Source organism: Vicugna pacos, chromosome 25, assembly GCF_048564905.1.
Source record: "Vicugna pacos chromosome 25, VicPac4, whole genome shotgun sequence".
Taxonomy (NCBI): Eukaryota; Metazoa; Chordata; class Mammalia; order Artiodactyla; family Camelidae; genus Vicugna; species Vicugna pacos.
This window is the reverse complement of record NC_133011.1, coordinates 33,762,726-33,789,346: the sequence shown is the minus strand read 5'-3', so window position 1 is coordinate 33,789,346 and position 26,621 is coordinate 33,762,726. Positions and strand designations below refer to the sequence as shown.

The 26,621-nt window shown below is 41.1% G+C and overlaps 1 long non-coding RNA gene across 8 annotated transcripts in view; it reads left to right on the top strand.

The window, feature by feature from the left end:
• The window catches only part of LOC140689317 (uncharacterized), an 86,279-nt gene that overhangs the window by 43,823 nt on the left and 15,835 nt on the right, over positions 1-26,621 (top strand). For 4 of the 8 annotated variants that reach the window (XR_012064233.1, XR_012064231.1, XR_012064230.1 and 1 more), the window contains 3 exons: positions 13,862-14,051; positions 14,893-14,997; positions 16,209-16,512. This is a non-coding gene — a long non-coding RNA (uncharacterized lncRNA). Of the gene's footprint in view, positions 1-13,861; positions 14,052-14,892; positions 14,998-16,208; positions 16,513-17,230; positions 18,006-26,621 lie in introns of those variants that run through there. The other 4 variants (XR_012064235.1, XR_012064234.1, XR_012064232.1 and 1 more) reach the window with 3 other exon arrangements.

The following is a 26,621-nucleotide window of genomic DNA, read 5'->3' as shown; positions in this document are numbered from 1 at the left end:
ATACTAATAATCACCATCTGTATCAATTACCTACTACTCAAATGAATTACTTCAAAACTTAGTGGCTTAGACAATAACAAATATCAATTATATCTTACAGTTTCTGTGAGTCAGTGATTCAGAAGCAACTCAGCTGGACAGTGCTGGCTTAGGGTCTCTCATGAGATTGCAGTTAAGATGTGGCTGGGGATACAGATTTTTAAAGTTAAGATGTGGTTGCGATTGGACTGCAGGACCGTTCCTATAGTGGTTCACGCATACGTCAGTATTGGCTGTTGGCAGGAGGCCTTGGGTCCTCACCACGTTGGTTTCTTCATAGAGTCACTCGCATGTCCTTATGACACAGGGGGCTTTTTTCTCACACAGTGAGCAATCCAAGAGAGCCAGGTGGAAGCTGCAATGTCTTTCATGCCCTAGCCTTGGAAGTCGTCATGCAAGATCATTCCAACAATATCCTTATAGTTATATGAGTCAACTCTTTTTAATGAAGAAGTCCAGGAAGCAAACATTATTTGGGATCATTTTGAAGGCTGTCAAACGTGTCACCATTAATAAATTTTTGAACAAAGAAATGACTGAATAAATGAGAAATATGCAAACATTTAAGAAAAGGGCTTTCTAGATAGATTTTCTTAGAGAGGAATATTATATTTGCAGATGTGCTTTTTTCACTCCTGACATGCCATTCTTTAGTTTTTAGTTGGAAAGAGTCAACAATAATTTCTATACAAACTTAATGTCAATTAACACAGTAATTACCATAGACAGTAGCTAGTCTCACATGATAATTGATGATAATTGCTTTCTGCTTTAATTGGTATATAAACAAGTCTATGCAATAGGAATCCAAACATCCCGTCCAAAAGAAAAAGAAAAATCAAAGAAGAAAATTTGTCAAAGTCATTTGTAAGCTGATAAGGAGGTAGCAAATCCCACCTACATGTCTACAAGTCATCAAAGCAGCTTCTGACGATGCTTGGCACTTCCTTGGAGCTGGCAAGGATGACAACTGAAAGCGCCAGGCTGGCTGGCGTGAGCTCCAGGATGCTGCTGGGATGTGTGCCGATGCCCAGCTGTCCATGGCAGTGATGCCAGTGTGCTGAAGTGCATGAAGGTTGCCAACGCGAGAGACCAAAGCAGGCTGCTCAGTGAAAGATGGGACGATGTCTCTCCCCCATTGCCACCTGTGCCTTCTGGAAAGATGGATGCAAAGCAAAATGGGGAGAGGATGAAGGCTAGTGTTATTTTGGAGGTGAAACGCTCTGGAAATCTGTATGTCATAGCATCTGAAAGCAGGGAGAAGCACAAGTAGGAAGGTACTGAATTCAAGTAAACAGATGAGCCTGTATTTCCTAGAGAAGGAGAATGAGGCAGTGAAACTCCTAGAAGCTCAGCTGCATCCCCATAGAGCAGGAGGCGAATGGCAGATGGAAATTAGTATCTGTGTGTCCAAATATAGAAGACTAGGAACTTTGAATAGCTGAGAAAAGACAACATCTTGAGGGCATGTGTCAGAGATATTTGTCCTCCCTATACCCTCAGGGGCATGGGCCTTAGTAACATCTACAGCAGCTTCTGTTCAGAGATCTATTGAAGATGAGTTGCCAGTGGGAACAAACTTGGGAACTAGAGGGAAAAAAATACCCTAGGAAGTTGGTATCTCAGATTTAAGTAATTCAGAGCAGGAAGCAGAGTCACTATCCACTGGGACACAGGAGCAAAAGGCTGGTCATAAGAGATTGTGAAGGTGATTTTATAATGATAAGTTGGGGTGCTTATTCAGTTCTAAACTAGGGGTGTCAGAGACTTAAAGTCAGAGGGGAAACAGAAATTGAGATTTTTTGAAGGTGCACGATAGGAAGGAAAGGCACCTGGAATAAAATCTGATGACCAGCGATGCCACCATTGTTAAATTTGCAACTTTGCTAAATAAGCTGGGGTCTCTCAGATGCTTCTCTCAGGAAGATGAGCAAGAAAATGAGTACAGGTGACTCTCCCTGACATGGCGGGTGGCGCCGTAACATGGTTCTATCATCTCCTCTCCGGGATATCACTCCAATTGTGTTTAGTTTTACTGGTCGTGGTCCTTGGACAACCATGATTAGACTGAGCAGTAACTTGGCCAGGATGAATTAAAAAAAAATCCCCATTGCTCCCCACTTTCCTTCTCTGTGTTTCATCTTTGGTGGCTATGCCTCTTAGGTTCTGGGAACATCCTTTTTCCTCAGCACAACTGTCCTAGAACTGAGGATTTGCTTGTTTTCTTAATGTCATGGGTGTAGGGCGAGACTGGTAATCTTACATATCCTGTTAACAGTTTGAACTCTTGATTAATGAAGCTCAAGAGAGATTTGTTTGATGTGGTCTTGAAGGAGCAGATCTATGAATGAGCAACCCAGACCAAAATGGTGAAAGAGCCTCAGGTCTACCTGAATGGACATCTAGGCTGTGACTGAGCATGAGAAAACAGAAATGAGGGATGCTGAGTTTTAGATTTTAGCTTATTTTTACTTTCTCTTGATTACATTAATGTTGTTGTAACAAGCCCACCCTAGACTTTTCGCATGAAATACCATGTGTGGTGGTGATGTAGAAGGTCTGCTCCGTGCAGTCATGTGGGGGCCAGGTTGATGGAGGTGTTGGTGATGTGGGTGGACGGCCTCTGGGTCATCTTTGGTGTTGATACCCAGCGGGCAGAGGGGAGAGGTGGGAGACAATGAAAGATGGTGTTCCGGCTTTTATGCGCATGGCCTGGAAGTGGGGGGCATGTATGACTTCTGTTCCCGTTTCATTGGCCAGACTCAATTATTTGGCCACACTTAGATGAAAGGGAGCCTGGGCAACGTAGTTGGCAGCCATTTCCAAGTAACAACTGTGTATTATAAACGGGGAGCTTGAATCTAATGGAGAGTGTTGTCATGGTCTACAGACTTTCAGCTAACAATGGCAAGATAGTTTGACTTTAATTCCTTTAGACCTTAAATTCTTTCAGGTTTATGTTGCAAAAGGATTTTGTCTTGGGAGTTTCATTTTTTTCTGTGTACATGATGTTGGAGGGGTTTTTATTCAACTTTGTTTCTATGTGATTCGTTTTAAGTTATCAGAGTATCTTCCTTAAAAGTCTTAAACTTATCACAGAACCTCCAGTGAGCTATATTAGACAATTTTCCTGAACGTAATTGGAAGTGAGAAGAAGAATTAAGAATTAAAAGTATATTTTCAGTTTACATATGAAGAGTTTTTTGGAGTTCATGTAATGATTTGATTGTTGGACTATTTCAGAACCTTCTAGGGGCAAAATCCAAGCCATCTATTTTTAGTTCCAGGGTGACACTCAATGGAACAACGTCTGATATTGGAGCTGAGGTCCTCCCCTAAATGACATAGCTTCACTCCTGGTGGATGTTAGATTAAAAAAATCAAACCCAATGGATTAGTCCAGCCCCAGGGCATGCTAGAGTGGATCATTTGTTTCTCTCTCCTTATTTTTGCTTTTAAAGACTTCCCGAATCCAGTACCACTGATCTCACTGGCCCCTTACACATTGAACGCTGGGCTGGAGGGTCCCTGGCTTTTTCTCTCTTTTCTTTGGGGTACACCTGCAGAGAGAAAGCATTCTGATGTGAGTCCTTTGGTAAAGTTCATTGGGCAGTAAGGGCCTGCATTTTGGAGGGAGGGCAGCTTCAATTCAGAGGAGTATCACTAAGCTTGTTCGTTCACGCAGCTTAGCTATGTGCCCCTTCCTGATTTTCACTGGTAATAACGTTGGCATTGTGGCACCTATCTGACTCCCTGTGACTGTCTGTCAGTTGCTTTGAACTTGAAGGGTGTTATTTTTTGACCCCATCAAACAATGACTATAGACTGGGTTGGAATCCTGATTCTCCTATTTACAACCTGTAGTACTGAGAAATCTGTGTGGTCTCTCTGAGCTTTCATTTCCTGCCCATTAAGCAGGGGTAATAATTACTTTATAGTAGTGTTGTGAGAATTAGATACGATAATGGCTGTAAAATGCTTTGTACAACACCTGGCACACAGTAAGGACTCAACAAATTTTATCTGTTATTATGATGATGCAGTTTTTCAGGGTGATCTTATCTCATGTGTGTGTTGCATATATCTGTGCTGGGAAATAATTAGCTTTTACCTTTATTTTTGGTTATTCATGGTGACACCTGCTGATCAGTACCTGTGTTATATGCAAGTACCAGATATTAAAAATTCAATGAAGGCAGTGACAACAGGCTCAGAAAAATGGGAGGACTGGGAAATGGTTTCTAATATTTTAAGAAGCATTTAAGCTGGGCGATTTTCCAATTAAACCCCACCCAGCCCAACAAAAGCAAGTATATTCATACAAATGGTCCCTGCAAACCTACTTTGTTATATTTTGCTTTGTCATTGTTCTAATCCTTTCGTTTACATGTTTGCCTGCCTTAGTTAACGCTAATCTCCTCACGGACAGAATCTGTCTTTGAACCCTGAGTGCTAACTTATAGCACAGTAGATTCTCAGTTAAGTGTCGGTCAAACTGAGACATCCTTTATCATCTCATGACACTTATGTAAATCAGAAGTCCCCCAACCATTGCTTCTCTCCTGAAACATATCTGAGGAAGAGAATAAAACTCTATCAGTACCTGGTGATTGTTATGGGGATGGACCCTTTTCCTGTGGGAAGGTATGTAAAAATCTGTGGCTGGGTTCTGTAGGAGGAATAGGAGGGAAGTGGTTGGAATCAAAGTTTCATGAATGATTCAATTTTGCTCTTCTATGCCCAGCTGAGAACTGCAGTGTCTAATATATTCAACTCTGGGTCCTTAGAGCCTAGCATAGGTCTGCAATATATATTTATTAAATAAATAAGTGTTTTCCAAATGCTGGAGAAAAATGAAGACATGAATGGGGTCTGGGTGGTGGAGATAAGACAAATGATAGTCATGTATTGATCGCTGACACAGGAAGGCTATTACAGAAGTCATTTTCATGCTCCTCGTTGACATTCCCAACCACTTTCTATAAATCCCTGACTTTGGCATTTCCTATATTTTTTTTCTTTTTTTTCCCTTAACTCATCTTCATTCCATTCCATGCTTCTTCAAAATTTCCACTGTCTTATGCAGCATCTGTCACGAGAGCTAATCCTAGGAATTCATTTAAACTTAGAGGTTAACATCAAACAAACCCTTTATGAAAGATTGTAGTAGGTACTGTGGTGAAGGATACAAACATGTGAGTTCTTCCGTCTAAATATTCATAATGTTGCTGGGGAGAGAAAGGATGGATATGCACATAGTCATTGAATACCACTACATGTCAGGCAGAACCTAGGAAATAACAGGAAACATTAGACATGATCCCTTCTCTCATGGAGCACTAGAGTAGTGAGAAATTTGTTTAAACATTCACCTACTGAGGGACATTTTGGTTGTTTCCAGTTTTTGGCTATGGAGAATAAATCTTCCATGAACATTGGTGTATACGTATTTCTGCAGACATAAGATTTATTTCTATGGGATTAATGTCCAGAAGTGCATTTGCTGGGTTGTATCATAAGCCTGTGTTTAGTTTTTTTAAGAAACTGCCAAATTATTCTCCAGAGTGGCTATGCCATTTTTTATACCCCTGTATGAAAAATCAAATTTGTCTGCATGCTCCCCAGTATTTAGTATTGTCACTATTTGTTAGTTTTAGCTGTTCTGATAGTTATATTATATCTCATGGCTTTGATTTGCATTTTTCTTATGTTGAACATCTTTTCATGTGCTTCTTTGCCACTCTATATCCTCTTTGGTGATGTGTCTGTTCATGATTTTTGTTCATGCTCTAGTTAAATTGCTTATTTTTTAGTGTTGAGTTTTGAGAGTTAACAAAAAAATATATCCTAGATACTATTCACTCATCAGATATGTGGCTTACACATTTTCTCAGTCTGTAGATTGTCTTTTTATCTTCTTAACAGGGACTTTCTAAGAGAAAAAGGTTTTCATTTTAATAGAGTTTAATTTATCTTTTTAAAAATTTTATTATCATGCTGTTGGTGCTGTGTTTAAGAACGCTTCGAATAATCCTGGGTCATAAAAATTTGCTCCTATGTTATCTTCTACAACTTTTTTTGTTTTAGTTTTATGTTTTGTATTTAAGTTTATGGTACACTTGAGTTAACTTTTGTACAAAATGTGAGGTTTTGGTGGAGGTTTAACTATCTATCAATCCATCCATCCATCTACCTCTCTTATCTTTCTATCTCTTTATCTCTCTATTGCTCTATTTACCTATGACTTTGGATTTCCAATTGCTCCCATACCATTTGTTGATAAGACTATCTTCCTCCATTGAATTGCCTCTGCACGTTTGTCAGAATCAATTAGCCATACTATGTGAAGCTGTTTCTGGGTTTTCTGTTCTGTTCCACTGATCTGTTTGTCTCTTGACAATTCTGTAACAGTCTTGATTACTGTAGCTACATAAGTCTTGATATTGGATAGATTGATTCCTTTCACTTTCTTCTTTTTTAAAAAAAGTATTCTAGCTATTTGTATTGGTTCTCCATGGCTGCTATAAAAATTGCTATAAATATAGTAGCTTAAACAATATAAATTTATTATCTTAAAGTACTGGTGGTTAGAAATTAAAAACAGATCATACTGGGCTAAAATTTAGGTGTCAACAGGGCTATGTTCCTAATGGAAGCCCTAAGGGAGAATCCATTTCTTTGCCTTTTCCAGATTTTAGAGGTTACCCACATACTTCGGCTCACAATACCATTTCTCCATCTACAAAACCAGAAACATCAGTCTGAATCCTTCTCAAACTTCATCTCTCTGCCTCCCTCTTCTATTTTTAAGGAAGGGATTGTATAGAATTGGTGTTAATTCTTCTTGAAACACTTGGTAATATATGTATATATGTGATTATTTTAATATTTATATGGAAAGGCAAAATAATTAGAAATGTGTGGTAGGTAGATTGAAGCCCCCTCCTAAAGATACCCATGTCCTAATTCTAAGAATTGTGAATGTTAGTTCACATGGCAGAGGGAATTAAGGCAGATGGAATTAAAATTGCTAAACATCTGACCTTAAAGTAAGGAAATTAACCCATATTATCCAAGTAGGTCCAATATAATTTTGCATTTGTCTGTTTCTCCTTTCAGTTGTATCAGTTTTTGCTTCACGTATTTTTCAACTCTATTGTTTGGTGCATACTCACTTAGGATTTCTATGTTTTCTTGGTGGATTGACTTTTTTTTTATCATTATCTAATGCCTCTCTCCATCTTTGGTAGTTTACTTGGCTTTATGTAATATTAATATAGCCACTTCTGCTTTTTTTTGGTTACTGTTTCCATGGTATATCTTTTCTTATTCTTTTACTTTCAACCCATGTAAATTATTATATTTAAAATGATTTTTTGATGTAGACAGCATATAGTTGGGTCATATTTCTGTTTTAATACACTCTCTTAATCTCTGTGTTTTAATGGACATATTTAGATACTTTGTATTTAATGTAATTAATATGTTAAGGTTCAAGTTTGCATATTTTTTGTTTTCTGTTTGTTTTCTCTGTTTTTTTGCTTTCCTATTTTCTTTTTTATTTTTCTTGCCTATCTATGGTTTGCTTGGACATTTTTTTCAAATTCTATTTTAATTAATAGTACTTTTGAGTCTATATCTTTGTATAGCTATTTTAGTTGGTGTCTAGATATTTCACTGCATATACATAATTTATCACAATCTATAGATTTAACACTTCTATGCTCCTTCATTTTTAATATAATTATCTTAGATATTTCTTTTATACACATTGAGAACTGCATCAGGCAGTGTTACAATTTTTGCTTGAGCCACCAACTATAATTTAGAAAACTCAAGAGGAGAAAGACAATCTACTATATTTGCTCTTATTTTTGCTCTTTCTGTGTTACTTCCTTCTTCCAGATATTCCAAGATTCCTTCTTTTATCATTTCCTGTCTGTTTAGAGAACTTCCTTTAGCCACTTTTTATTTTTTAGCTCTAAAATTTCTGTTTGGTTCCTCTTTATATGTTCAATTTATTTGCTGAGGCTCTTTCTATTTCTTTGCTAAATCATGCCATTTTAACATTTGTTTCAAGTGTGTTCGCAATTGCTCATTAAAGCACTTTTATAATGATTGCTATCATATTCTTGGCATATAATTTTAACATCATTGTCATCTTGGTGTTGGTATCTATTGGTGCTTGTTGTTGTTGTTGGACTCATTTTGAGATCTCCCTGGTTCTTGGTATGATGAATCATTTTCATTTGAAACCAGGGCATTTTGGTTGTTATGTTAGAAGAGTCTTACAAGGTTGCTACTTATTTCTTCTACTGTAGCAAGCACCCTCTGAAACTAGTCCGATGGGAACCACCTAATTAATGCCAGCTAAGGCGGAATTGCAGTTTCTTCTTTTAGCATCCATTGGCTTTTGTGGTCAAGTAAGAGGTTCCTTACTACTGCTGGGTGTGTGTGGGAGCTCTGGGTCTGCCCTGTCCTCTACTGATACTACTCCATCTGGGAGGGTGAAGGATTCCTCATTACTGCTCCCCGCAGGACCCTCCCTGACCCTGTGGGTGGAATGCCTCAGTACCAATGAGCAATGGTATGGAAGTCCTGACTCTTCACTAGATCTTCTCTAACACCACCCTGGTGGAGAGAGGGAGGAACTTCCTGTTACTGCCAAGTAGAGTGGAAGTCCTGCCTCCCATGTGGTCCCCACTGCCACCTCAGAGGAGGGAAGGGAAGGGGACTTGGAGAGAGGCCTCCTTGCTGTTGAGTAGTGATGAAAGTCTTGGCTCCCCAGTCAGCTGGCTGAGTCTACTCCAGCAAGGGAGCTGGGTGCCTTGTTCCAACCTGGCAAGGGTGACATCCATGCTCCCCACGTGACTTTTGTTGGAGGGGTTGAAAGTGGAGTGTTTGGCTGGAGCAGAGAAATTACTGTCGCATAATTTTCAATCTTGCTAGGCTACCCCCTTTTGAATCATCTAGCTAGAAAGAGCAGGTTTTTCATGGGGCTTTTTATTTACTCTTTGCTTGTGCCTGTTGACATTTTTGGATTGCTGGCTTCTCAAGTATCCAGTCTGGGATATATGAGGGGAAAAAGACCCCCCCCCAAATAAGCAATAGGACAGGGAGCCCATCATTGGGTCACTCTTGGGTCCTCAGGTTCCTAGCTTGTCCATTTGTCTGTCTTCTTCTTTCCGTCTTTCAGTTTTCTTTCGTTTGTTTTATATACAATGTCCAGTGTTCTTTGTTGTATTTAGTGGGTGGAATAGGATAAAGTCCATCTACTTCATCTTTGCAGAAGCAAAAGTTCTGGACTTTTTTGATGATTAAAAGTAGGCTCCAGATTAAAACTTCAATCTGAAATACATTTTCAGTCTTGGTATTGAAAGATGTGAAACAGGGAGGGATGTGTGATCTGCATTTTCATTTCTTCTGTCACTGTGGTACCATGAAGTGTGTGTGTGTGAGTGTGTGCGTGTGTGTGACAGAGAGAGAGAGAGAGAGAGAGAGAGAGAGAGAGAGAGAGAGAAATGGGAGATCATACTCTGCCCTGTCCTAAGATGAGAAAACACTTCCTTTCCTCTCCTTAACTAGGTCCAGCTTCTTAGGGGCTGGAGGAGGCAGGGATTCTATTTTGCGACTGATGACACTTTAGTTGTGAAGAGACATCCCTGGTCTGTCTCTTGACCTGCTCTTAGCAATTTCCCGAGATGGGAGCTTCTGAGGAGGAGTGTGTACGATGTCCTGTGGGGTGTTCAGCCCTACTATTGCCATCTCAGAGGGGACAGAGTCCACTCTTACAAAAAACACTATAGGGTTGCCAGGCTTAGCAAATGAAAATACATGACACCCAGGTAAGCTGGAATTTCAGATAACAACTAATAATTTTTTTAGTATGGGTATGTCCCATGTACTCTTTGGGCTATGCTTATAGTAAAAACATTCTTGTTTATCTGAAATTCAAATTTAGCTGTGTGTCGTGTATTTTTATCTGGCACACATACAAGCAGGGACAATTGCTCTTGCCCTTTCTCTCTTCCTTTCTTTTTCCCTCCCCTTTGTAGCATGGGGAGGAGAGTGGGATGCTTGAAGGCTGTTATTAGGCATGTTTTAAACCTCTTAGCAAGTCTGGGAGAGAAGTCCAGCCTAATTGTTTACAGTCCTTTTTTGAACGTGGGGTAATTAGGGCTTCCTTGTTCTCAGCTCTAAGCCTTAATTCTTAGAAAATAAGGAAAGTCTTATTCAGTATCCCATTATAGAGAAAAGGATTAGACACTCTGTAATCAAATGCCAAACTAAATGCAATTATGTTCCAAAATATATAATTCAGGTAATGAGTGTTGTGGACACTAAAACAGGGAAAACATCAGTGAAGGCTGGCTGTCTTTCCCAGCGCCTCTGGGTCTCTGCTTCCTCAACAGAGGATGAGATGATTGAACCAGGAGGGATCTGAGTGATGCAGATATTAAATGGATTATTTTCCAGTGCTTCAGAGTTTTGGCTGAGGACAGTAACAAAAGTAATAGCTGACATTCACAATTAGGGGCCAGACACTACTGTTAGCGCTTTACGTATGTTTATTCATTTAACCCTTACAAAACTGAAGTAAATGTTACTGTCATAATCCCCATTTTACCAGCAAGGAATCTAGGCAGATTGAGAGGTTAAGTAAATTGGCCAAGGTCACATGGGTGGCAAGTGTCCCATGCAGTCTAAGGACTCATTTCACTGTGAAGTACACGCACAGACCCAGTGAGCATCACCCTTCAGGGAGAAAAGGCTGGAGGGCCATTAAGGAGGCGCCTTTGAAGGCAATTTGAAAAGTAGAGGGCTCTGCAGCTGTTCTCTCCCCACAAAAGAGGAGGCGAATGGGGTCCCCCAACCTAAGCTAATTACAAGGAATACTTAGCAATTTGGAGCAGCCTGCAAAGGCACGGATTGGCTTGATGCTTAGTGAAATTATAGGCTTGCCCTGTGGTGTGAGCTGGAGATGCCGAAAACCCCACAAAGGCCTCCCACAAGGGCGAGCTTACATTAGAATATCTGCCATCACAGAACATTTAACAACCAAGAGGGCCTTGCACACTCAAGCTGCATAAAAATACTTTTTGTCTCTTTCCTCTTACCTGTCATTCCTGTTGGACACTGGGGGAGTCCAGAAGCACAGATGAACTGGAGGAAGAGTTGGATTAGGGAGGTGGGTAGAACCAACCGTACCTCTTACCTCTGCTCCCCACCTGCCCCCCCCATTGGTTCTGGAGCTGAGGAGTAGAAAGAGCTTTAAAAGGATGCCAAGATTAAAGGGTTGATGTAGTAAGTTTAGTTTTCCCTGTATCTGAAAATGGAACTGTTGTTATAGATGAAAATAACTAAAAATCCTTAGTATATGCTCGAGAAGCTGTTCAAGGGAGGATGAGGGAATCCAGCAGGACAGAGTGAGGCAGCTCTAAAACAACGAACAGAACTAACAAGACCTCTTTACTGCACCTCATCAAATGTACCTTGCTCAGTAAGCTAAGGAACAATTCAAGGTGCCCGTATCTCTGGCTCTCCTTTTGCTCATTACCAGGATGAGGTGGTTGCATCTGATGATCTCTGGGCTTCCTTCTCAGTTCAAATTTGAGAAAGAATAGAGATCAACTCAAGGTAGACCAGATATCTGCCTCCCAGAGGTTTAAGTTATCCATATTTGGGGGACGCTCTTGCCTTTAAGATTTAAATACAATTATCTGCCTCCCCTATACAATTATAGGGAAGGGACAAACTACAAACATCATGTCGTTTGTCCCTTCCCTCTAATTTCTGAGATGCATTTGGCTGGGGATGTACGGGGGTAACATAACTCACGCTCACCTCTCTCATTTCCAGGGCTGTGGATGGCCCTGTTCACAGACTTGTGTCCTGGAGTAAATCCTCCTTTCGGCATCACCAGCCCATGTTGGATTCTGATCTTGAGTCTCTCTTTCTCTGTTTTAATTTCCCCAATGCACCACTTTTAGGAAGCTACTAGTTAAGATAGACTTTAAAGCAGGCTTTGGAGATGCAGGTTATCCTTGAGGGGCACGGCGAAGTAACGGCGTCGCTTTGGGCGGTAAGAATCCCTGCTCGCCAGTCCCCAGCAGCAGGCTTCTCTTTGACCCCTTCCGGATGCCCTGCTGTTATGGTCTCTGAGTCTGCCACACTCGTCTCTCTGTTTCTCTCCCTTTCTCTCCCCTCCTTAACAACTCTGTCATCTCTCTCCATTTCTTAATTTCCCAGACTCAAAACTCCTTCCCATTAGGATTCAGAGCCAAGTCCTTTCCTTCTCTCTTTGCGTCCTTCTTTCTCATTTGAGTTCAGCCTCAGGCACTTCACTTCCTCCACCAAAACATCAAGATGTTTTCGTAAACAGTTGCACCTTCCACTCTCAAGATGTACTATGCCGCTCTCCTGAGCTGCTACTCACTGTAGTCAGTTTGTGTCTTAAGTAGCTCTTCCCTTTCTTCTGCCCTGGCATACTGCCTAGGCCTGCTAAAGGGTAATAATAATGGCAACAATATCTTCAGAGCCCCACAAACTCCATAAATGGAGTCACTTTAAGCTCCCGACGTCTTGCAAATTGACTTTACTAGGAGAAGACAGTTGGTTGCATATTTTGAAACAGGCACAGATGGCATCAATTTTCTAGAGATTTGAGTTATTTTAAACCAGAGTGCCCACAGACAACGTGGCAACCCACTTCTCATTAAGCTAGGTTCACTCGTGACACGACACTGTTTTTACAGCACGTTCTTGCGTTTGAAGTACCTTCACGTGTGCTCCCTTGCATGCTTCTCAGCAGCTCAGCATCCATAACCATCTTACACATAAAACACATGAAACAGCCGAGACATCGGTCACGGGTCTGGAAGTGGTAGGCTCAGTTTGGGAGCTTGGAGTTCTGGTCTTCAAATGCCACTCCATTTCTGAGATTAAATATACAAACAGATATCTGTTATGCATAGGGTAAGATAGGGGAGAATATGGTTTTATAGGACATTAAGTCATCTACAGAAATCTTTGTAGAGGGGACAACATGGGTAAGGGACTTGAGAGAGGGGTATGCAGTGTGTCATTTATCTCAGACGAGGACATATGTTACATACAATTTGGGAGACCCATCTGGTGGCAGAGTATTTGTAAAACATTCTTCTGTTGTCTACTGGCACACCATGGCACCAAGTCAACATGCCTTTCTAAGAATAACACATTTTTTGGGAATTTGAAAATTGCACCTCTTGGGGAGTGATGGCAATGTCAGCTGTCTTGATTGTGGTGGTGGTTTCGCTGGTGTATACATCCATCAAAATTCATCAAAGTGTACATCTGAAATATGTGTAGTTTACTGTGCAGGAACCCTACCACAAGAAAGATGTTAAAAAAGAAAAAACAACACATTTAAACTGAAATAAGGGAGATAATGTTTACTGAGTGCCACCTATGTGCTAAGTGATTTATATCCGTTTTCTTATTTAACCTCTTCAATTATTAATGGCATTTTAAAGACAAGGAAACAGAAAATGAGAACTTATGTGAGTTTTACAAGTGAAATATCTATTAATGATTACAATAGCAAACATTTACTGAGCATGTAATATGTTCCAGACACTTTACATCTTTATTATCTTAGTAATCATCACCAGGATTGGGTAAGGGAGCAGCCTTTATTGCTGGAGCTTGAGGGGACCAACAGTACAAAGCAGTGAGGCAGATGGAAGTAATGGATCAGCTAAAATATTCATGAAAACTCAGTGAGAGAACAAGACTCAGATGAGTGGCGACACTGAGCCTTCTAATGCTCTTGCCTCCACAGTGGTCCTTAGAAAAGCTGCTCAGCACAAATTTGCCATCTGCAGAGTGGACACGTGGATGTTGACATCCCTTTACTTCTCCTGGTGAGGAAAGAAACAACAAGAGATGGAAACCCTCGTACTTAGGAATTTTGACAAGTTAGCTCCACTCAAACCAATTATGTGTAACAGTGGCTGTGGTTCATCAGCCAGGTAACTGACTCCACCTCTGATGGGAAGGAGGGAGGAGGGGGCAAGACACCAGGAGCTTTTAGGTCAGTCTTTCCTCCTGAAAGCCAGAGGCTAAGAGAAAGGCTTTTCTACATCCCCCCACCACAGCATTTCCCCCCATTTTATTGAATAGGAAATGGAGGGAAAAAAGAGATGAAGTGAGTTGCCCAAGGTCACAACACACCTGTGGCAGGGCCAGGGAGTCTGACTTTGGAGCCAGCCTCTTAAGGACACTAGGCTGATTCCAAAGAGCTCAAACGCAGACCTGTCTAGCCCTGGGTCCCTCCATCATAGCACCTGGCCTGTCCTGGGGGCTAAGTCCATAGCACAATTGCTATTAAGCCTTCAAAAGGATCCTGGTGCAACTCTGTGCAGGGAACTGAATACAGCTATCACTCCCCTGCTTAATGTGTGCTTCTCTGTTTTCACGGATTTGGGCTCCAGCTACCAGCAGTGATCTGAGCCACTCTGCAGACGTCACTGCCGCGTCTCACTCGCTCTCTCCAGCTCAGTTGCTCAGGGCTTTCCAAATGTCCTTTTGGCCCAGGGTTTCATACTGTCCTTCTGGGTGTCACCGACAGCCCATGTCAGACCCATCTACAGATAGCAACGAGGCGAAGCGTCTGGTTCAGGCTGATCTGATGATACATTCCACATCTAGACAGTGTACAATGATGACAGTGGATTAAGTGCTAACGATGTGCACGTTTTGAGGGATCAGCTCATTAATGCAGTGACTCTATGGTCCCCTTACGCTATCATTTTTTTTTTCTGTGCTGGGACAGTATTTCAGTAAGTTAACGAATGTGGTTCTTCTCCTCAGATTGCCTGCTGCGCTGAGACCCTTCCTCCTTCCTGCAAAGAGATCTTGCCTGTTTGCTGCCTCAGGAAAAGGACCGGCTCGGGAGGAAGAGCAAAAAAGCACGAGGTATGTGATGTGTCTGACCTGAGACTCCAAAAGATTCCTCAGAATTTAGGGAGGATGTTAAAGGGAGTAAGGAGAGAATGAGTGCTGGGCTCCCTGAGGACGAGTGACCCTTGGCTCTACAGCACGTGTAGATACAGAGGTTGGCTACTACTGCCCCTGCAGAGGAAACAAGAAGGGTGATGGCAGGAATCACCCTCTGCTGTGAGATGCCAGCGTTGAGGTAGCTTTTCACAGGTATGTCTGGGGAGGTGACGGCAGGCCAGAGATATGACTTCGGGCTGGTCTGGGCAGAGAGGGCCATGCAAGCATCTTGAAGAATCTTCCACTCAGCTGTGTTGCACACACAGGGCTGTGGCTGAAGGGCTTAGCTATTCCTTTGTCCTCAGAGGGGCCTTGGTGTAGTTGAGAGAGAGGGTCCAGGCTGATTGATGCTGGAGAAAAAAGTGTGGCGTCCTCTGTGGGCCCCACCAGGGACCAGGCAGGGCCAGGGACCTCCCAGCAGAGACCAGCATGGACAAGAGGCCATGAGAGATAACGTAGCATAACTTCACATCTAAATGTTATGTAAAATTCGGGGGTGATAGAGTGGGGACAGCCCCGCACTGGCTGAGATTAAGTTTCTGATACTACGTAGAATAAGAGTTTGAAATAATTAGGTTAAGCACAAGATAACAAATTAAACAATTGACCTGTGGTAAAAGAAAATGGAATAATGGTTTATTAGCGGCGTGGAGGTTGACTGGGAAAGTGTTCAAAGAACTTTCTAAGGGTGATAGATGGATTCTGTATCTTGAGAAGGGTGTGCATTACATGGGTGCCTATTGATCAAAACTTACCAAACTGTACACAACGAAATAAGTATTCAAGAGATTGAAAAAAAAATTAAGGTCACATTTCTCGCATGCACGCCTGAGTTTGTGACATTCTGAAAGCTAAAAGATTTACTCAGGTCACATACTTGGGATCCTTTTTGACTGATGATAGAGCTCATGTTTTCCTGATTGAGAGACAGAGGGGCCTGGTGGTTGGAGCCCAGCCCTGTCCCTTAGAGCTGGGTGGCCTGGGGCAAGCCCTGTCCGAGATCAATGCCTCGGTGTCCCCATGTGGGTTATAACAACCTGCTGCTTCAGAGGGTGGCTATGAAGACCACGTGTTTTATAGCACGTAAACTTCTGAGCACAGTGCTGACGCTATTAACTATTCCTTGACAGAAAAAAAAAAAGTGCTGAAAACTGCAAGAGAAGCGGGGAAGCAGAGGCCACCCAAATCAATGCTCTCAGTTGGCCTTGGGTCCCAGGCCAGCCAAGGTTAACACAGATGAACTTTCATTGCTCAGCTCAGTGGGAAAGAACTCTAACTGCAGAGGCTTTGAAGACTGTTTACCAGGCAGGGGAGTTTGTTGGGAGCATTTTCTCCAGGCAAATCTGCCATGATGTTCTGGAACTTCTTGAAAGATAAGTGGTGCTGGGGGAAGCATATAACCTTTAAAAGCTTGAATAAAGTCCACAGAAGTTATGGAAGATTGTCAGGGAAGATGGAAAAGAAATGTTACTATGGCTGCAGGCTTTTTAAAGTTAGATCAAGAATTCTGATATGCTTTTAGTAAGCCTCTCTCTCCTTTTTTTCAGTTTTCTCTCAAGATATAAACTAGGGAAAGGGCTGATACATATTCCCCTTTGGGGACTAAAGACAGGTAGCATTCGAGTAACGTTAATGTTCCTTTGATGCATTTATTGAGGGCGTATTATCTCCTAGACAGTTCTGGGAGCTCGAAAGGCTGCACATAGACTAGAAATTCCCTGGGGGAATTTAAAGTATAGAAGAGGACACACCTGTGTAAACAAAGCAGTGTCATACTGGGGAATAAAATGTAGGTTGCATTGGAAGTGGGAGCAAATGTTATGAGAACTTGGCTGGGGCAAGGGATTCTGAACTAGGGGGTCAAGGGAAATTTCTTGGCTTTTTAGAGGAGAATTGAAGGACTGAGCCTTGGGGAGGGGTGCAGGTGATGATGTTACAGACACAGAGCCCCTGAGTGACTGAATCCTGCCCTGTCTCCTTCGCCTTGCCAAGACAGATACATGTCTAGGAGTCAAAACCATTTTATTACGAGCTACACAGTGTGCAACACCCAATACAGAGATCACTCTCAAAGGCTGAACTGGAGTGTGCAACTAAGGCTCAGGGCCATGGCGGGGCTCTTCATTCTGTCCTCCTTCACCATTCTTCACAGGAAGGTGTCCCAGCACCATATCTGATTCTTGGCTCCAGCATGCTCAGCTTATTTGTGGAGAGAAACTGATGGTATTTGAGTGGACCCAGATCCGATTACCCACCTGACAACGTGGAACCTGGAAGAGGGAGAAAATAGTCCCAGCAGCCTGCTCTGAGACCCCAGGGCCTGCCAAGGTCTGTGAGACCAGTGGGCATGAGTATGCCTGACGGCAGTAATGACACCTGCTAGTGAACACGGCTTAGCAAACGTCTCGAATGTTGACCAGTTAGATGGACAAGTTCTGCAGGGGCTGGGACACGTTGGGCTGACACTAGCACTTCCTCCCCAGAAGGAGCAGGAAGGAAACGTTCCCATGTGTTTCAGCCTCGACGTGTGAAAGAACAGATGATGTTTGGAGACATGTGAGTGTCTGTCATCAGAAGGATAGGACAGGCACTGAGACGGGGATGGGACATGAGCCTGGGATGCACGTTTAGTTGGCGAGAAAATCCTCCCTGCTCATCAAAGGCTGTCTACAATTCGAAGACTCTTTGAAACACGTTATCTTTTTTCACTTATATTTCACACATTATGAGTCCCCTTTAATAAATAAAAACACTGGGGCTCAGAAAGGTTAAGGGAGTTATTCCAAGTCACACAGCTTGTTGTTGGCTGGAACCAGCCATCAGGGTGTTTTTTTCCTAGTCCAACATTCTTTTACTTGGGATTGGTTGCAGTGCTACATAGTTTAAAATGTTATTCCAATAAATGAGATAGAATTATCGCACCTTAATATATATATGCTTTCCTTCTTTGCTACTCAAAATTGATCAATTTAAAAACCTTTGAAACTTTCAAGAAGTACTTTCCAAATAAACCTAAGTGTCTTAGAGTACTTTAGAACTTTAATTATACTCCAGTCCTCTAAATTGTGGTATCATGTTGTTAAAAAAATGACTTGGGACTCTTTATTCAAAATATTGGAAAACTTAAAGTACTTGAAGCTTAAAACCAAATTGCAATTACTGAAAACAGTGCTTGCAAATAGAAAGATGTTAAAATGCAGCCTTACAAAAACAACAGAAGAACTAAAAAAAAGAATAATTAGAGCTCAGTGTACTATATTTAACTCTCAAATAATATTAGAATTGTTCAGTTTGAGAGAAGGAAAGCTTTTGCTATGACTCCTATTTTTAATTGGATAAATTGATATTCTGTACTAAAATGGAAAAAGATTGAAAAAAAGCCTATAATTTTGCAGTTCTAAATTTAGCACAATATTCAAAGAGAGTCAAAATACAATCCACTTATTTGATAGAGTTTGTCTTACATAAATGTATATACATATTGTAGAGAAGCACTCTGCATAGAGGCAAACTGGCTGTACTGATAAAAATATTTATTCTAACATTTTAACATATTTCTGTATAAAAATGAAATGGAGAATATTCTTCATTTAACTGATTTTCCTCTGAACTTATTGAAGTATTTCTTTACCTATAATGAGAGAATTATCTCAATTAAAATTATAATGGTCTCCCCAAAACAATCAATTTTTAGGTACCCATAATCTCAAATTTATTGCCCATACAATGCATCTTTGAAAAAGATTTGGGGATGATTTTATGAAAAAACTGTAAGACTTAAAAACACATCCTTCAGAAAATATCAGTGATGCTGTATTAAATTCAAATATATACTTGAGTAAAGAATGTGAATAGCGCTAAGAAAAATTATTCTATCCTTATTTTTAATATTTAGGTAATATAAAGAGATTTTTAATACTTCCCTTGAAATACATGAACACTTGATTATTTAAAAATTTTAGAAAGATTTTTGTTTTTGAAAATAGTTTTGATATAGAACTCTTTCATGGGTCTACCAATATAATCAAATCTCTCTTCATATATATGTGTGTGTGTATATATATATATATATATATATATACATACACACACATGCATGCATTTATTTATGTAAACAGGAGTTAGGTGTGCATATATATATATATCCTCTATATATATATAGGATATATAGGGTAAATGTAAATACATAAAATAAAAATATATATCATATATATATCTTAGAATGCTTTTGGAATATTTCAGAGACTTTAGATGGTGGTGTGTTACTGTAAAGAGTATGGAAACACTCACTGTTGGCAAACTCGAATTTAAAACAAGGCTCCACCAGTAAGTAGCAGTGTCTAGAGTTAGTTTCCCCTAGCCAGAGACAACTCTTCCTTATTTTTTTACCAATCTATCTAATATCTCTCTCTCTCTCTCTCTCTCTCTCTCTCTCTCTCTCTCTCTCTCTCTCTCTCTCTCTCTTTGGAGTATGTCTCCTTTTGGGGCACTGACTATGCAACATAATTTATTATAGAAGTAATAGTATAGAAATACCCAATAGGCAAAAATAAAATTTTTGCTGAATAATGGAAAATGCAGGCAAGAGAGAGAGAGATCACAAGTAAGACCACCTGTATAATAAATTGCTATGGCTTGATGTCCAGGAGAAGGAATCATTACTGTTGATGGTATTTTGTTATTATTACTCTAGGATGATTGTCTGCACATTGTGTAATAAAGCACATGAGTAATTATGGGATATTCTAACATTGTCTTTCCTGATCTCATTGAAAATGTGGATTCTCGGCATGTAGGAAAAGAGGAACTCAAGTAAATTAAGAAGTTTAGGCAAAAACCTCAAAACCCGGAATCTGAGTTAAACCCTTCAGTATGTATTTATAATGCATTTTATTTAAAAAATTTTTTCCTAGCCCAGTCCTCTGAGAAGACATAGAAGTAATACCCATCTAGGAGCAATGAGCATTCTTAGTGCCCAGACTGTGGTTTCCAAATATGATTTCTTGTTAAAAGGAAACTAAGATTCTTGGAAATGTTCAAGATGAGCTTTAAGCATATTTTAAATGAAAGGACAAGGGAGTCATCCAGTTACTGGGGTAGTGTCTAAAGGACATAGGACCCAACTTGAAGAGGCTCCCACTGGCCAGTGGGGAATTTGAGCAACATCCCATAGGAACATCAGCGGAAATAAGACATTCACTACGTTTAAAACCTGGAGTTTATGGTGACATAAAACAAAAATCCTAATAGGTTCCATGTGGATAGATACCAGTGAGCTAAATTATGTTTGAAAATTGATTAAGGAAAGTATCAAGCACTTAGTCTGACTTTTCCGTCTGACTGTATCAATGAGTTACCAAATAGTTGATGAGGGGAAGTTTCTCTGTGTAAAACGACTTCGGCTAATACATAAAGAACAAGTGACAGAATCTCACCATTTTGCAAGCTGTAACAGAGGTAGATACTGAACACTAGTGACTGCTTATATTGTAAAGGAGGCCGTTGGACATTTATGTGTCCACTGAGAGCAGAACACAGCACCACCTGTGAAGCAGTCTTGCCAAAACCATCAAATCTGAATCCAATCCAGCTTTCAGATCCAGCTGTAATTTACAGTAAACACAGAAGACAGAGGAAAATATTAATGGACATCATGGAGATGTGGCCATAAAAATCCAGACTATGAGAACTTCCAGAGGATAAACGATCTGGTTCCTTCAGCAATAATTTGCCAAGGTGGAGGTGGGAGATGGAGGGAAAACCTGTAAGACTTAAGAGATAGATAAACCAATTGAAAAAGTGGGCATTATTTGTAACCTGATTTAAACAAGTTAATTGCTTGTATTTATATTCTACACACACACACACGCGCGCGCGCGTGCGCACATACAATTGGAAGTGACTCTATGTTTGATGATAGTAAAGAATACTGCTAGTTTTTAAATATGATAATAATGTTGTTATGTTTTTTAAAATGTAGTCATTATCAAAATGCATTCTAAAATACTAATGGATAAAAATAGGAAGATGCATTTAAACATATGCTTAAGCCATGATTTTTAACAATAACAAAACCACGTAAAAACAAAATAGTCTTGAACAAATCAAGATTGTAAATTTTTCAGGAAAGGTGGTACTTGGATTTCTAGACAAATCCTGACACTTGAGGGCTTTTGATACTGGGTCAGCCCATTTGAGAGAAGATCAGGAATGTGAAAGTGCTGAGTGACAGTTCAGTAAAAGTCATTTGAGCCTCAGTTTTTCTGCGTTTGTACCTGATTAACTGAATTTCCTGATTTCCCTGTGCTGACATTTCCTGACTCTAGGCCAAGGACTTGTAGTCTGATAGATGCTAGTTATAAAACATAATTTGTGCATAGTGTATTCTACTTTCTCAACCCTCCACAAAACATTATGTTAATTAATTTTCTTGATTTTTACAAATCGCAGGTGGGAAGTCAGGATAGTCTGTCCCTTTTCGTGGATGTAGACTGAGCATCTGTACTTACCATTCAGACATGATCAGACTCAGCTCTCCTGACCTCCGTCCAGCCAATAATCCTGATCTTGAGTTGGCTGCAGTGAGCCACCTCAAACACTCCTTTCTCCCTCCTCTCCTTAAGTCCCAAACTCTACGTCTAATCAAGGGAGGCAATGTACTAAGACCTTCCCTGGTCTAGTCTAATCTTGCTTCTCCCTGAAAGGATCACTGTGAGGAAAGAAATAGTCTATCAAGGAATAAGATAGAAAGAAAGAAAGGGGGAATTGAAGGAAGTGGGGGGAGGGAAGGAAACGTGTATGAGACATTGAGGAGGACATTTACAATAGCTGCACCTTTTCAAATCCTGGCAAAGACTTGTGACTTGGGTATTACATTCCCATTTTGCGGATGAAGGGGTTGAAACTCAGGGATAAGCAAGTGGCGAAGAGTTCACACAGCTCTCAGACTGCCAGATTCGAACGCAGACACCCTTACTTCAAGTCCAAGTCTCTTCCTTCTACTGCTGGTTTTTTTCTGGAACCCAAAACTCAGCCCGTCCTGACATCCCTGCAGCTGGCACCCACACGTGAGATCATCTGAGTGTGATCTTCACACCCCCGAGACTGGCATTCTGATTCGAGTGTCCCTTCCATTGCTCCTTGGAAACAGTAAGTTCTGTTTTTAGAAAAAGATCTGTCAGAGCCATCATGTGGCTGGGCTGACAGCAGAGAGAACTTCTGTTGGCCTCCATCTGGGAACCAAGCAGTTGCAGATGGAAAGACTTACTGCAACCTGGAAGATTAAAATAAGAAGGCTTTTGCTTACAAGGTTAATGATGAAAAAGAAAGAGAGAAAAACCAGGGTGGCCAGGCAGTGCCATATATCATGGCCCTTTAAGATGTGGGCTGAGTCGGAGTCCCAGGCTCTGCACCTGCTCCTACCCCACTGCCCTGAATCTCCTTTCCCTCCACATTCGTAAGACAAAATGACTTCCATTCATAAGGTGCCTAATGTCATTATTAAAGCTAAAGATTTGGGGAAAACACCATTGAACTGAAGTATAATAAGCCATCTCTCTCACCATGAGATACGGAAGAGATAAACAAACTGTATAGACTAGATATAAAATGATAGAGTTTAAAAGTTTTAAATATTTTGCAGATGCAAAAGCTGAATCTTACAAACTGTCACTCAGTGAGCAGATAACAGGCAGCTTGTTTCAGCACAAAAATCCCTGAATTTCCTATCAGTTACTTGAATTTCCATCCTAGCTTGGACCATTGTCATTACTATTATTGTCCAGGAAGGTATCATTCATCTACCACAGTTTTCAAATCTATAAATAGGGGTATAATGCAATGAGCCTTCCTTAACTGGTGGAGTTATTAAAATTATAAACCAATGCAGACTCCGAGTTTTCAGTACAGCACAAAAGGAGCTTGGAAGTCACATTCACACAACAAGAAAAAGCTGAACAAATTGGAAATCAACAACTTCTCTTAGATCCATCAGAGAATTGAGGTCATAGGGCAAATTGAAAAGACAAACAAGTGACTACAGAGAATTACAACTTACGGGAGCAGAAGCCCAGGAGCAGAAGGCTTCACAGAACTTAGTATCTGGGTAGGTACCTTATCTGTAATTGATGAAATATTGGCGGCTCAGGGTGAACAAGTTGGAGCCTTAAAAACTCCTGAGGGCCCTAGTCTTGGGCAGGGGCACACTTTTGTGAGTTTTATCTCCAGAAGCCCTATTAGGCTCTCATAGTGAGTATCAGAGGAAAAAATTCCATTGTGCTTCTGGCTGGGGAAGGGGAAAAGTCATCATTTTGGAAAGTGCCAAAGAATTCTCTTTTTCTTAACAAGGCCTGTCCTCAAGAGAAACTAGCTAACCAGAGTCTAACCTGCTCGGGTTTACTAGACCCTAACTGATCTAGGGGCAGGTCAGTAATAATTCCAACAGCCATTAAACTTTCTGGTCCTCCTAATGAGGTAGAAACAAAACAAGACTGAGAAGCCCTGGTGAAGGTCACAGCCTAAGAGCACGGGCTCCCTAGAAGACTGACACCTAATCATAAGAGCCACAGACGGCTTCCCACCCGCTACACCTCACCACCGCACCAGTAGAGCCCCTGCCAAATAACAGGGAGTGAGATCATGCATGCGAGGATAAACTGGGATTATGAAGTACATATAAATTAAAATTTTTCACTCAACATTGTATTAGCCAGGATTCTCCAGAGAAACAGAAATCACAGATACCATGGAGGAAGAGCCAATTGAACTGAATTCTGTGCCAAATGTCATATATATATGGAACCTATATATAAAAAGAGGTATATTATAAGATATAGGATCGTGTGGTTACAGAAGCTGAAGAGTCCAAAATCTGCAGAGCCAGTGTCTCAGTCTGAAGGTCCTAACGCAGAAGAATGTCCTCTTATTGGGGGGCAGGTCAACCTTTTGTTCTACTCCGGCCTTCAATTGATTTGAGTGAGGTCCACCATATTAGAAAGGACCATCTGCTTTACTGAGTCTGCTGATTTAAATGTTAACTCATTCAAAAATACCTTCACAGAAAGACCCAGGATAATATTTGACCAAATGTCTGGGCCTTGTCAAGTTCACGTGTGAAGTTCACCATCACACACATTCAGTACCTGGCACGTGGTAGTCACTGTCTGCTGTACACTGGGTTGTGCAGCAGTCCTGTTTCCGAGGAGTTTGTTACTGATGTAGAAGACCGTCCTATTCACAACTAAATGCAATACAGTGCGATGAATTGCATCAGTGTACTTACCTTTTACTGGGCACTCTGCCGAGGACTGTACACATGTCTGTTGATCTTCGCAACAGCCATATGGTATAGATGTTAAAATCACTCCCATTTCACAGATGGGGAAACTGGCTCAGAGAGACCCCAAGGTCACAGAATTGCTAAGTGAGCCTAGTGGCCTGACCCCTGAGCCTGCGTCCCTTCCGCAGACATGTATGATAGAGCCAGGCTGCTTTGGAAACAGGAGGAACAGCTGGAGAAGAGATCACAGATACCCTGGAGGAATGGCTGGTTGAACTGAACTTTGAAAGAAGGCAGATGCTTGTCAAATGGCTTATTTTTCTTTGTAGTCATCTATCTTTATTCTAGAAATTTCTAGGACTTATCTTTGGGTTTGTATTTGTTCAACAAATGTTCATTTAGGGCCTCCTCTGGGCCAAGACAGGACTGGACATGAATGCAGAGTGGGACAGGGTAGGTTGCCAGGGGGCCAGAACTGGAGTGGACCTGTCCTCTGGGTGCCCTCGTCCTCAATCAGCATTTGCCACCAGGAGGATCTAAAAGTCTCATAACAGGACTTTGCCTGAATTAACCCGAAGGTCACAATGCACCTGCACAAAGAATCCATTCCGATTCTATTTTCCATCATGAATATGTCAAGCATATTGAACAACATAGATGACCAACAGATGTTGAATGGGTTCAGTGATGGCAAAATATTCCAAATAAGGCAAGGAACATGAAATACAATCAATTTAAGCTAAGCAAACTTCTCTTCATTATTACTCTTTTATGGAAGATTAAAGTCCTAAAATTAAATTTCTTTCCACTTAAAAGTTAAATTCTAGTGACACTAAAAGTCCACAGTGATTCCCTCCTTAATTGCAGATTTTGCTGTCTCTAAACTGGATCTGCAAAATAGGGGTAATTATTATACCTATTTTATAGGAGTAGCTGTGAGAATTAAAATTCAGCTGAGCTTGTGAAATGTTCACTTTTGTGTCTCTTGAGAGCATGCTCAGTTAATGGTAGGGATCATGATAGCTGACTCTTCAGGAGGCAAGTTGGATTTGTATGAGGGTGGTCTACCAACAAGTAGGGAAGTCCATGAATTGAGATCTAGTTCAAGGATGAGACTCTAGATCCCAGGGGAGGAATTCTAGATACACAGCAGTGAGAGCTGGTTTGATGTGGTTTCCCAAATAGCAGCTGAGACCAAGATGACATGACTTACATTCAGGTACCAGAACCAGGCTTAATGGTCACGAGGTGCGGGAATGTGGAGTACCTGATACTTCCTCCAGCACTGGGACCAGCCTGGGGACAAGTGCGGAGCTGAAATGACAGGTATGGATCAGGTTGCCAGTCTTGATTAAAAGGAAACAAGCTGGAACCAGGAATCAGGCAGGCCTTGGAAAGATCTGACTCTTGTTTTCCTTCTGGAGAATGAGCCTTTTGTTTCCAATTGCAAGGTGGCAAGCTGAGCTATGAAACTTATCCATGCAGGCTGACTGCATGGTTTAACCTTCCATGAGCAACTCAAAACATTCATAAAGCTCAGTGAATGACCCCAAGGCTGAAAAATCTCCACATCACAGGGGGAGGGGCCCAAGAGACCGGCTAAGATGCAATTTTAAAAGCAAAAGTGTCAGCAGCAGAAGATGGTGCTCCAGGGAGCATCTTCATCCCTGAAGCTGGGATTGGCCGAGCTGCTGCAGCTTTCACATTTCCATGGAATCTGGGCTTTTCCAAGAAAAAAATGAGAAAAGGGGCAAAGCGTGACTTTGGTGCCTTCAACCTTCTTTGTTTTTTTAGATCATGCCTGCTCTTTCTCATGTCATGCGTGTAACATGCCCGACAACTGGAGAGCCTCTGTCCTCACACCAAAGTAATAACTGCTTGTTTGTTCATCTGCTTGTTTATTTGTTTACTAATTAATTTCAGCACAAATGACAACTTCTCCAAGGAACCTTCCTTCTCCGAGCCACCCAGAAGAAAATAACCTCTCCCATTTTTAAGCCCCCAGTGACAATATTTACCCCTTGTTTTAATACTCATCATTGTCCTAGGTGGGAAGGTCTCAGAGAGTAATCTCCATATATATCCACCTGCCCTCTATGATCCACCCAAACCCATCTAATAAAAACACTGACAAGGGCATCCTGGGGTACAGTGTCATTGTGTTGGAGAAATAGGGTATAGCAGGTAGGCATCCTTGTGGAAAGCCAGGCAGTGAGGGGCATTGACCTGCTGATGGGGATCTGAGTACTTATAGAGTAAAATAACT